This window comes from Oryzias latipes, chromosome 16, assembly GCF_002234675.1.
Source record: "Oryzias latipes chromosome 16, ASM223467v1".
NCBI classification, from domain to species: Eukaryota; Metazoa; Chordata; class Actinopteri; order Beloniformes; family Adrianichthyidae; genus Oryzias; species Oryzias latipes.
In genome coordinates, this window is record NC_019874.2 from 5,369,474 (window position 1) to 5,382,016 (window position 12,543).

General features: G+C 40.8%; 1 protein-coding gene across 2 annotated transcripts in view; it reads left to right on the forward strand.

The window, feature by feature from the left end:
* The first annotated feature begins 752 nt into the window (after positions 1–752).
* The window catches only part of adcy3 (adenylate cyclase 3), a 59,731-nt gene continuing 47,940 nt past the window's right edge, over positions 753–12,543 (forward strand). For both annotated transcript variants that reach the window (XR_002874888.1, XM_023963944.1), the window contains exon 1: positions 753–1,000. The gene's annotated coding sequence lies outside the window, so the exon portion shown is untranslated. The remainder of the gene's footprint in view (positions 1,001–12,543) is intronic.

A 12,543-nucleotide genomic window follows, 5' to 3' on the forward strand; every position in this document is an offset into this window, starting at 1 on the left:
TATTTGTCTTTTGAAAGACCAAACCTCAATGCCCATTTAAATAAAAAAATGTAAATTTAAAATCTGCAGATCAACATGGACAATGAGTCTGTGGTGACTTTGTAGCTCTTTATTAGGGGCTCCTTTAACTATTTGTAGTAAAAATCTTACAATGCAGCTCCGTCTGAATCCAGTCCTTCTGCTTGTGTTTTATTAGCTGTTCAAACTGGAAATAGTTTTGAAGATCTACAGCCAGTGCAACCATCTGTCTGTGTCTCTGCGGGCATCTATATGCGCATTTCCAAAACACATACAAACAATTATCAATAGATGAATAGCATTACCTGTGATAATGCAAGAACTTTATGATAAAAGAATTGCTTTTGATCACAAAATATTTTATCTATGATTGCAAATTCTTAAAGGTGTATGTATGTATGTATGTATGTATGTATGTATGTATGTATGTATGTATGTATGTATGTATGTATGTATGTATGTATGTATGTATGTATGTATGTATGTATGTATGTAAGACTTAAAATTGTTGATTTGTTGTGTATACTGCTGTTGTTTAACATCATATGATAATAATGTTAAAGAGGGACATTCCCTGATTGTTTGTAACATCCTAATGAGATTCAATTAAAATAAATTAAATAAATAAACAGCCAAAAATAAATAAACAGCAAAAAAAAAGAACAAAAAGAAAGAAGATGTTGAACCTCCTCGTGAACTTCCGGGTAGTAAATGAGTCTGTGAAGTGGTGCTCTTATCTTGAAGGATACCGGAAGCTGGTGTGCCGCACGCAAACTTAACGTGACGACATTCCATGTTTTCAGGAAAAAAGAAGCCGAGAGGCAGATGCAGTCTTTTCTAGGTCCTCTTCTGCTCGGGTCTGCGTGCACGCGCAGTTGACGGTGGTTTGACGGGTGGATGTTTGGAAGCTGCAGGTCTCCCGGTGCCGCCCCCCCACAGAAGCCGCGTTAGCCTAAGACGGTCGGATCCAGAGTGAGCCCCGGTAAGATCCATCATCACAGCCGTCCAGCCAAGTCCTCGGTAGCGTTTTAGAGCAGATAAACCGCACCACGTCCGTCTGTGGGGATCAGATTCACTCAGGCGTCCATCACGTATAGATGGATCTGCTTACGCAAGATGAAACTGCCAACGTGTACCAGGCCCAGACTAGGAGCTCTGGTTCACCAGTCTACTGGTGCTCAGCATCACCAGCAGCCCTCATCACCATCCTGCATCAGTTTAAACCATCCTGAACCAGGTTTCATCAGTTTAAACCATCCTAAACCAGATTTTATCAGTTAACACCAGCCTATACCAGGTTTAATAGTTCAAGCCACCCTAAACCAGGTTTCTTTAGTTCCCACCAGCCTATACCAGGTTTCATCAATTCAAACCATTCCTAAACCAGGTTTCATCAGTTTAAACCACCCTTAACCAGGTTTCATCAGTTTAAACCATCCTAAACCAGGTTTCATCAGTTTAAACCATCCTAAACCAGGTTACATCAGTTTAAACCATCCTAAACCAGGTTTCATCAGTTTAAACCATCCTAAACCAGATTTTATCAGTTAACACCAGCCTATACCAGGTTTAATAGTTCAAGCCACCCTAAACCAGGTTTCTTTAGTTCCCACCAGCCTATACCAGGTTTCATCAATTCAAACCATTCCTAAACCAGGTTTCATCAGTTTAAACCACCCTTAACCAGGTTTCATCAGTTTAAACCATCCTAAACCAGGTTTCATCAGTTTAAACCATCCTAAACCAGGTTACATCAGTTTAAACCATCCTAAACCAGGTTTCATCAGTTTAAACCATCCTAAACCAGATTTTATCAGTTAACACCAGCCTATACCAGGTTTAATAGTTCAAGCCACCCTAAACCAGGTTTCTTTAGTTCCCACCAGCCTATACCAGGTTTCATCAATTCAAACCATTCCTAAACCAGGTTTTATCAGTTTAAACCCCCCTTAACCAGGTTTCATCAGTTTAAACCATCCTAAACCAGGGTACATGAGTTTAAACCATCCTAAACCAGGTTACATCAGTTTAAACCATCCTAAACCAGGTTACATCAGTTTAAACCATCCTAAACCAGGTTTCATCAGTTTAAACCATCCTAAACCAGATTTTATCAGTTAACACCAGCCTATACCAGGTTTAATAGTTCAAGCCACCCTAAACCAGGTTTCTTTAGTTCCCACCAGCCTATACCAGGTTTCATCAATTCAAACCATTCCTAAACCAGGTTTTATCAGTTTAAACCCCCCTTAACCAGGTTTCATCAGTTTAAACCATCCTAAACCAGGGTACATGAGTTTAAACCATCCTAAACCAGGTTACATCAGTTTAAACCATCCTAAACCAGGTTACATCAGTTTAAACCATCCTAAACCAGGTTTCATCAGTTTAAACCATCCTAAACCAGATTTTATCAGTTAACACCAGCCTATACCAGGTTTAATAGTTCAAGCCACCCTAAACCAGGTTTCTTTAGTTCCCACCAGCCTATACCAGGTTTCATCAATTCAAACCATTCCTAAACCAGGTTTTATCAGTTTAAACCCCCCTTAACCAGGTTTCATCAGTTTAAACCATCCTAAACCAGGTTACATGAGTTTAAACCATCCTAAACCAGGTTACATCAGTTTAAACCATCCTAAACCAGGTTACATCAGTTTAAACCAGGGGTCGGCAACCCAAAATGTTGAAAGAGCCAAATTGGACGAAAAAAACAAAAAACAAATATGTCTCGAGCCGCAAAATATTAAAAGCCCTATTTAAGCCTTATAATGAATTCAACACATGCAATGTGTATCTATATGTATCTATATTAGCCTGCTATCAAAATGACTAAGTTGCTTCAAATAGCATTTCAACGCTTCAAAGCAATATTAACGATTAAATGTTTATTTGCCCAGCAGTGCATTCTGCGGTGAACGACGCGTCACGTTACTGCTCTGTTGTGAAAGTTTTACTCCATTACATTATAACAACCCAGCCAGGACATCACTTTAGTGGGAAAGATACAGTTTTGGCTTTATTGGAGAGCAGTCCGTGCCTCATACAGCATATATCCCGGATAGACTCACACAGAAATTAACATGAAGAGCATAGAAATTCCACTTCAGTCTCAAGCTTGTTAATTCAAGCACACATAAACAGACAAAACGGCATGCACGTGATTTCAATTCACAACACTCTCACTCAAGGTTTTACCCCAAAACTCCCCACTTCCCATGAGCCTTAGGGGCTGAAGGCGGGGCTAACCCCCAGGTCGCTAAAATATCAAGGAATTATGTTTCATTGCTTTGATAAAATTAAAGAAATGTAAACAAGAAATCCGATTTTTGATGTCATTTTTATTTTGAGGATTCGAACAAAAGAATGCTCCACTGGCATTTCTGAAGTTTAATTTGTAAATTTGTGTTTTGTATTGTACTTTCGTTTTGTACAATAAAGTTAAAAAAAGTAATATTGTAGTGGCGGTCATGTGCATTTTAGGTCTGTTAGCAGCAGGGGATTGTGGGATGCGGTCTCTTGATCTAATTAGGGCTCAGCATGAGCATTTCTGTTTTCCCACTTTTCTTTTCATATGGCAGTTTTGTTGTTCCATCTTGGTTCATTCTTCCTCTTATGTTGTTTCTTTATGTTGCACCATAAGTGTGGGAGGGGGAGTGGTTGATGACTCCTGTGCAATGTTCAATGAGGTGCGTGTTTTTAGTCAAGGAGCTTGTAATGCTAGAAAGGAGACTGCGCCCTCAGCTAAGCTTACTGCCTGCTCCTCTCTGAAACTGTTTGGATATGTGCCTTGTATGGGACACGAACATTTCTCCAGTGCAGCCAATTAATTGACAGCTCAACTTCCAGACAGCTTGGCTCTCGTTTTGCCCTCTGCAAGTAACGTACCTGCTTAAGAATGTTGGTGTCTTGTTTTTCCTACTACAGAAACCATATTAAAACAAAAAATATATTTCTCTCCCCCATCTTTTTACATTTTCAAACATTTTTGAAAATACTCCAGGGAGCTACTAGGGCAGCACTAAAAAGCCGCTTGCGGCTCCTGAGCCGCAGGTCAACGAGCCCCGGTTTAAACCATCCTAAACCAGGTTTCATCAGTCAACACCAGCCTATACCAGGTCTCATCAATTCAAACCATTCCTAAACCAGGTTTTATCAGTTTAAACCACCCTTAACCAGGTTACATCAGTTTAAACAATCCTAAACCAGGTTTCATCAGTTTAAACCACCCTTAACCAGGTTTCATCAGTTTAAACCACCCTTAACCAGGTTTCATCAGTTTAAACCATCCTAAACCAGGTTAAATCAGTTTAAACCATCCTAAACCAGGTTTCATCAGTTCAAACCTTCCTAAACCAGATTTTATCAGTCAACACTAGCCTAAACCAGGTTTTTATAGTTCAAGCCACCCTAAACCAGGTTTCTTTAGTTCCCACCAGCCTATACCAGGGGGGTATTCCAGGAAGCAGGTTATGCTAGCTCCCACGGTAAGTTTGAGGCTAAGGAAGTTGATAACCTCAGTTTTCGGTTCCAGAAATGGAGGTATGTTTCAGGGTATGTCAAGTTGCCATAGAAACTCATGCTCTGAACATAACCTGGTCCGGAGCAGGTTTAGTTGAAGGTTAGTTTGTTTACAGAGAGGTGAAGCAGCATGGCGTGTCCATTTGAAGATGATTTAGTGGATGAAGAAGCTCAGATAATACTTTTTCCACCGTGAGAGGGTGATAAGACCATATATGGATGTTGGAAAATTCAACTTTTTTACTTTGATCTAACTTAGTTATTTGTTTCAGTTAAGATAAATTATTTTTTTTGTTAATTCAGTTTAAAAATAACACGTAGTTATCAGACAGTTATTTTACTTTCATTCAAATTAATTTAATTAAGTAGGTGTAACTTTGATGCTGCTGTTAGATTGGCACCGCAAGGGATTGTGGGATACCATTTCCTTTGCCAGTCTGGACGGATTTTGATTTAAGTGTTGGTTTTTGACCAAATTTTTTTAGTTGTTTAGCTGTTTTACTGTGTTTTGCCATGTTTTGCTGAGTTATTTTGTCCTACTGTGCTTATGTCTCTGCACCATGAGTGAGAGTGAAGGAGAGGATGATGAGTTTTATAGCACCCCTACCGAGCATTAGTGTAATGACAAAGATGGAGAATTCTTTAATGAATTTGAGCGCAATGTGAATTTTTCTTCGTCCTTTTTATTGTTGTAAAAATGAGCATATCTGCCGGCTCATACTTAGACATATGAGAGATCAAGAAATATAATTAATTAAGATGGAAAAAATATTAATTGAATTGGAGTAATATGACATTTAGTTTGATAAATACATAAATTTGAGTTGTATAAACAATTATTGGGTTTTATAGACGTAAGAAATTAGGTTGATTAAATTTAACTCAATTATTTGTTACCAATAGAAGTAATTCATTTAAGGTGGCAAAATTGGATAAGTTATATATATGTATGCGTCACAAGGAAAATGGAAATAAGATCAGAAACTTGTGCGTTTACTTTGTCTGTTCTTCTACTACAAGCAGAAACTCTTTCTTTTGACGATGCAGCTGTGTTACTTTTTTGATGGACGTATAATCTTCATACGCCGTCATTAAAATCTCATACTCTGTCTCACTAAAGTATTGGGCTCTCTTTGGTTCTCCACGCGTTTCCATGGTGACTCCGGAAATCGGCGATCTATTGAGAATGTCTTTATGTACCTTCCATGCACGAGCATTAACCCAGGGTTACCAAGTCGAGCGTAATTATTACGCCAACTCATATCCGGTCTTCTGGAACCGACATACCCAGAGTAAGCGAGTTCAGGCGGATTTCAGCCAGAGTTCAGGCTTAAAGTCAGGCTAGTTTAAACATGCTTCCTGGAATACCCCCCAGGTTTCATCAATTCAAACCATTCCTAAACCAGGTTTTATCAGTCAACACCAGCCTATACAAGGTTTCAATAGGTCACACCAGCCTAAACCAGGTTTCCTTAGACCACACCAGCCTAACTCAGGTTTGATGAGTTTACACCAGCATATACCAAATATACCAGGTTTCTTTATTTGACACCAGCCTAAACACGGATTCTTTTTTTTTTTTTTTTCTGTATGCTGCTTCATGGTCTTATCCCCCTTCCCCTCCTATTATCACCCCCTACCCCCCCCTCTCTCTAGCGTCCCTCTCTCTTCTTCCCCTCTTTCCTTTTCCGTCCGGTCCAACACCAAAGATTTTCAGACATGATTGAAATTAATAAAGTTTGGCCTCAATTACAAAAGGGGTTTATTCAGACATACCTTTGGTTTGTCAGAAGATTAATAACCCCTCTTGTTAAAGCAAAATATGTCCAACACAAGAGGCCCTCAGCTCTCGTCTGTCTGCCCAGCTGTTGGACAGGACAAGTTAAAAAATAAAAAAAAATAAACACGGATTCTTTAGCTCGCACTAACCTAAACCAGGTGTCATGAGCTCACACCAGCCTTTCCCAGGTTTCATTATTTCCCACCAGTCTATACCATGTTACATCAGTTTGCATTGGCATCAGGGGGGTATTCCAGGAAGCATGTTTAAACTAGCCTGACTTTGAGCCTGAACTCTGGCTGAAATCCGCCTGAACTTGCTTACTCTGGGTATGTCAGTTCCAAAAGACCGGATATGAGTTGGCGTAATTACGCTCGACTTGGTAACCCTGGGTTAACGCACGGTACATAAAGACATTCTCAATAGATCGCCGATTTCTGGAGTCACCATGGAAACGCGTGGAGAGAAAAAAAAAAAGAAAGCGCGACACTTGAGACGGAAGTGAGACGGAGTCTGAGATTTTAATGACGGCGGATAGAAATTATAAGTCCATCAAAAAAGTAACACGGCTGAAAGAGAATTTAGTTAAATTTATTCAAACTCAATAATTGTTTATACAACTCAAATTTACGTATTTATCTAACTAAATGTCACATTACTTCATTAATCTTTTTTCCATCTTAATTACTTATATTTCTTGAACTTTCATATGTCTAAGTTTGAGCCGGCAGATATGCTCATTTTTTAACAATAAAAAGAACGGAAAAAAATGCACGGAGTGCAAAAATTCATCACAGAATATTCCATCACCGTCATAACAGGCTTGGGTGGTAGGGGTGCTATATAAACTCATCATCCTCTACTTTACTCTCACTCATGGTGCAGAGACTTAAGCATAGTAGGACAAAATAGCTCGGCAAAACACGGTGAAACACGGTAAAACAGCTATACAACTAAACACATTTTGTAAAAAACCCACACTTAAACCCAAATCCGTCCAGACAGGCAAAGGGAATGATATCCCAGAATCCCTTGCGGTGCCGATCTAACAGCAGCATCAAAGTTACACCTACTTAATTGAATTAATTTGAACGAAAGGAAAATAATTGTCTGAAAACTATGTGTTATTTTTAAGGTAACCTAACAAAAAAATGATTTATCTTAACTGAAGCAAATAATTAAGTTAGATCAAAGTAAAAAAGTTTATCTTTCCAACATCCATATGTGGTCTTATCACCCTCTCATGGTGGAAAAAGTAATATCTGAGCTTTTTCATCTACTAAATCATCTTCAAATGGACACGCCATGCTGTTTCACCTCTCTGTAAACAAACTAACCTTCAACTAAACCTGCTCCGGACCAGGTTATGTTCAGAGCATGAGTTGCCATGGTAACTTGACCTACCCTGAAACATACCTCCATTTCTGGAACCGAAAGCTGAGGTTATCAACTTCCTTAGCCTCAAACTTATCGTGGGAGCTAGCATAACCTGCTTTCTGGAATACCCCCCTGGCCTCCCTCTTCAGGCTAAAGTAGTCCTCAGCAGCCAACATCAGCCTGCTCAAACATACAGCCCACTCTGGATTATATTGACCAACTTCGGCCCACAACAACTTAAAATTTGCGTATACTTATAAAGCGCTTTCCACCTTCTTTGAAGGCCCAAAGCAGTTTACAGTCACAGTTCCATTCACACACTGACGGCAGCTCCGCTTCTGAACAATGGCACGACCCTTCCACCAGAGGCAAGGTGAGGTTCAGTGTCTTGCCCAACACATGAGCAGGCAAGGCTGGAATCGAACCTGCAATTTTCCAATCAGAGGTCGACCACTCTACCACAGCACTACAGCCGCCTCATCATACATCAACCACATGCTCTTACACCACTCCACACTCTCCTGCACCAGCCCACATTAGCCCCCAAATCAAATCAAATGAAATCAAAGTTTATTTGTAAAGCACCTTTAAAACACAAGGCTCACAGAGTCCATTACCACAGGACCCCCCAGATCTAGACAAAGAGCCAGACCTGAGAGATCCCATTGCAGCGACCCCGCTCACTAAGAAGGGTCCATCACCGATGTGGAGGATCCCTCAGAGGAAAATAACTGGAATTACAGCTAAAATGTAAAAGGAGTGAAATAAAATATAAAATAAATTAAAAAGGAAAATAGGTACATAAATAAACCTTAGTGGACATTTAAATGGTAAAAGTGACTTAATACATTAAAATGAATAAATAGATTGATTAAAAAATAAATAAGTAAATGAAAATACTTATATACACATACACATATCAAATTGATAAAAAGAGAAAATAAATATATCCAATAAATTTCTAAATTTCAATTCAAAGCACGATTAAAAAGGTAGGTTTTGAGCCTTCCTTTAAATACATGAACTGTCTCTGCGGTACTGTGGCATGCTGGGATGCTGTTCTACAGGCTAGGTCCATAAAAACTGAATGAGGCCTCGCCATATGTTTTAGTTCCCAAAGTCCTGTGTCAGAGGACCTCAGGGTCCGCAGGGTTCATACTTTAAAATCATATCAGATAAATATGAAGGCCCAAGACCAAAAAAAAATTTGTAAACCAATAAAATAACTTTAAAATCAATTCTAAATTGCACAGGGAGCCAATGTAGCGATTTTAAAATGGGTGTAATGTGTTCCCGCCCCCTGGTCCTCGTCAGCACATGTGCGGCTGAATTTTGCAGCAGTTGAAGGTTCGATATCCGTGTTCTGGGAAGACCAGAGAGCAAGGCATTACAATAATCCAACATCCCCCTGAATCAGCCCTCATCAGCCTATTTCAGTCCACAGCTGCCTTCATCACCATTAACTACTGTCCCATAAACCCCAATTCACACCAAAGCAGCAGGGATGAACTTTTCATTTGAATGGATCAATACCTCAATTAACACCATGGACATCATACCTGAACACAGCCAGAGAATCCAAAGACCCCAACGCAGATCTGACGGTTTTGCTCTTGAAAAGACGTGTGTGAACCAACAACCTGCTTCTGTAACGCTCCAGTGACATGTTGGTTGTAAATTAGGTGGATTAACCACACTGATATGTGGTTTATCCCTTTTTGTGGTGTTTTGTATTGTGCCATAGTTTCTTCAAACATATGAAGCTGCCGTTCCATCCGTGCAACATTATTAGACTCCAGGGGCCTCATTTATAAACGTTGCGTACGCACAAAAGAAGGCGTACGCCACTCTCTACGCAATAGTTGATGTTTATAAAAAGCAAACTTGACGGGAAAATGTGCGGTCCTTCACGCAAGCTCTGACCCAGGCGTACGCACAAAAACGGGTGAAATGAGAAACGGCGACGCCGTCGGCAGATGGAAGAAACACATGAAAATGACAATACTGCCTCTCAGAAATAACATGAAGACTTCACAAAGCAAGTCTTACAATTAACAGCCTACACGAACACCCGTTTGATCGATCAGCAGTGAAACAAACAAAAAAAATCAAAAGAAAATTACAACAGAAATTCAAATGAACACATATTTGCAAAAAGAAAAGTGAAATATGTTCTGCAATATTGGCATGTTGTGCAATTCATCCTCATAAATAATATAGTTAACAGAATGAAATAATGTACAAAACTGATATTCTCGTCAGTGTGTCCGTCTGGCGGAGCAGATATAGGTGCGGGCGTGCGGACGGACGGACAGACGCACTAATTGTCCACTGGGGAAAGTTGTTTTCATATTAAAACATTTCTTCATAAGCTATGGAAGTATGGTATTCATGCATATGCCTTTAGTTTGTTTTATTTTTGATAAAACAATGTATGGCGTATGTCTCAACCATTCACAAAGCAACAAGAAATTACATTTGCTGATCAATTTCCCATTTCCACGTCGATTATTACCGACATCTGTAGCTTGTCAGATGTAATTAAATGGATGGAAATAAAATGCCCCATCACAATGCGTAATGACGCACAATGGCTGATCTTGCACTCTTAGAAGATGTGGCAAATGGAAGAATTCGGAGTGAACGCATCTTTAGACAGCAAGAAGACTTGCTGGAAAACGAGGATGAGTGGCTTATGAGCCGCTTCTGACTTCCTCGAGCCGTACTGTTGGACCTCTGCGGGCTTTTGGGCCCGGCGTTACAGAAGAGCACTCGGAGGAACCACGCGTGTCACCCAGTGCATGCACCTGGCGCACCGGTGCCCCCCTCCCCGATGGAGCGCTAAACGTTTTTTTGCCTCGACTTTGATGTCTGACCATTTCTTTTTTATTTCGGCCACAGTCCGAGGTTGTGAGGCTACAGCATTTACGGCGTCTGCCACCGTTTGCCGCTCACGTGGCTTTTAGGCATTAGTAATGCCCACACTGTGCCCTCCAAACAACATTTTCTCCTCTTTTCCACCTCGCCAACGATAACTTCGACTTTGCATTGAGTGAAGTTAGGTTTTTTTCATTTCCTCTCTGTGTTTGCCATGATTTCGCAAGCCATGAATATTAATTTGTGGGCGTTTCGCGGACTATTTATGGGCAACTATGGGCGTGTCATGAAGCCGCAAAAGCTGCGCTGCATTTAGAATTGGTTGTGATTTATTAAGGGAAAGATGCGTAGGATGTGCGTGCGCACGGTTTTATAAATCCGAATATTTCTGTGCGTACGCACGTCCTATGTTTCATCCGTACGCCACTTCTGACGCAAATCCTACGCCAAGTTTTATAAATGAGGCCCCAGGCCACTCAGAGCCAGCTTGGCCTTTGAGCAATGTAGACAAAAACCAAGGTTGTACCTTCTGGGGATGCCACAAATCGCGAAAAAGTCCATCTTCAGAACCTGCTGAATACTTTCTCGGGGTCACAGGGCTGTTGGAGCCAATGCAGCTACCATCGGGCAAAGGCAGAGTACACCCTAGACAGGGTCTATTGGAGGGCCACACACTTCCACATGGACATCCTGGGACAATTTAACCAAAGAAGCATATATTTGGACTGTGGGAGGAAGCTGGAGTTCTCAAAAAAAAAAAAAAAAAAACACACATGAACAATAGGAACCTGCAAACTCCACACAAAAAGAATCTACCCAGGATTCAAACCAGGGCCTTCTCCCTGTGAGGCGAGAGAGCACCAGCCAAAGCACCACCATACAGCCCCTCAGGGCAAACATGTTTCTTTTAGAGATATTGAGACTAGTTGTTACTGTTAAGGCCCGTACACACCGGGACGAATTTCGCGCGCGATTTTCGCCGATGTTTAACGCCTCGTGACTAAACAAAGGGCACCAATGTGAGTGTGCACACCGACGCGAAAAAACGCCACGCGTCAAAGCGTCAAAAAAAAAAAACGCCTCGGGTTCGTTTTTTTTTTTTTGACGCGTCGCGTCGAAATCTATTCGACCAATGAGAATGGCACTTTTGCACACGTGTCTGGAGCTTCTGAAGTTACAGTAAAACACAACTTGGGGGCGCTCAAACACAAAACTGCCTTGCTGAGCACACATACCAGCGAAGAAGATAGACGTCAAGTAGCGTCTACACTGCCGCGAAGAAATAATGACGGACATTCTAAAATATCCCCGAACCAAGCACCAGTTGGAGCTACTGGTGCTTGAAATATTCATGTTTTCTTTGTATGATTCTGACAAGCGCGTAAATACTTGCTCTCTTCTTCTGAGTGAAAAGCAACTTTAAGAAGCGTAAAGTTCCGCAGCGCCACCTTGTGTACAGGAGTATTTCTGTTTTATATTAAGCGCCATCTAAAGTCAGGGAATGAAATTGTATGTTCGCTCGGCTCATCGTCAGCGAAAATCACCTGGGAGTGAACACAAAAAACGTGGCGAAAAACGCTGGCGAATAACGCCTGGCGAATATTCGTCCCGGTGTGTACAGGCCTTTACTCTTAAAATAAAAAAAGCTCATGAAGATTCAAATACAAACTAATTGGCTCACCTCCCTCCTCTTCCTCAAGGCTGGGTTTTAGGAGGTGCATTGATAAACATATCCATCACAGGAGAAGAGATGGAGGTAGTGGAAGAGTAAAAATACCTTACTCATAGTAGCTCACTTCAGCCTGGGTCAGTCTAGTGTCCCCTTGTGACTCTCAGATTGTTTAGCGCTGTCAGACTGCTGCATCTTTGTAGAGACATCATAGCCAGCGTTAGAAAAGAGAAAAAGAAAAAAAAAGGTTGTCTGGAGGCAAGTAATATTTGTTTGTTCTCCCCAATTTTTGGTTGTCCTT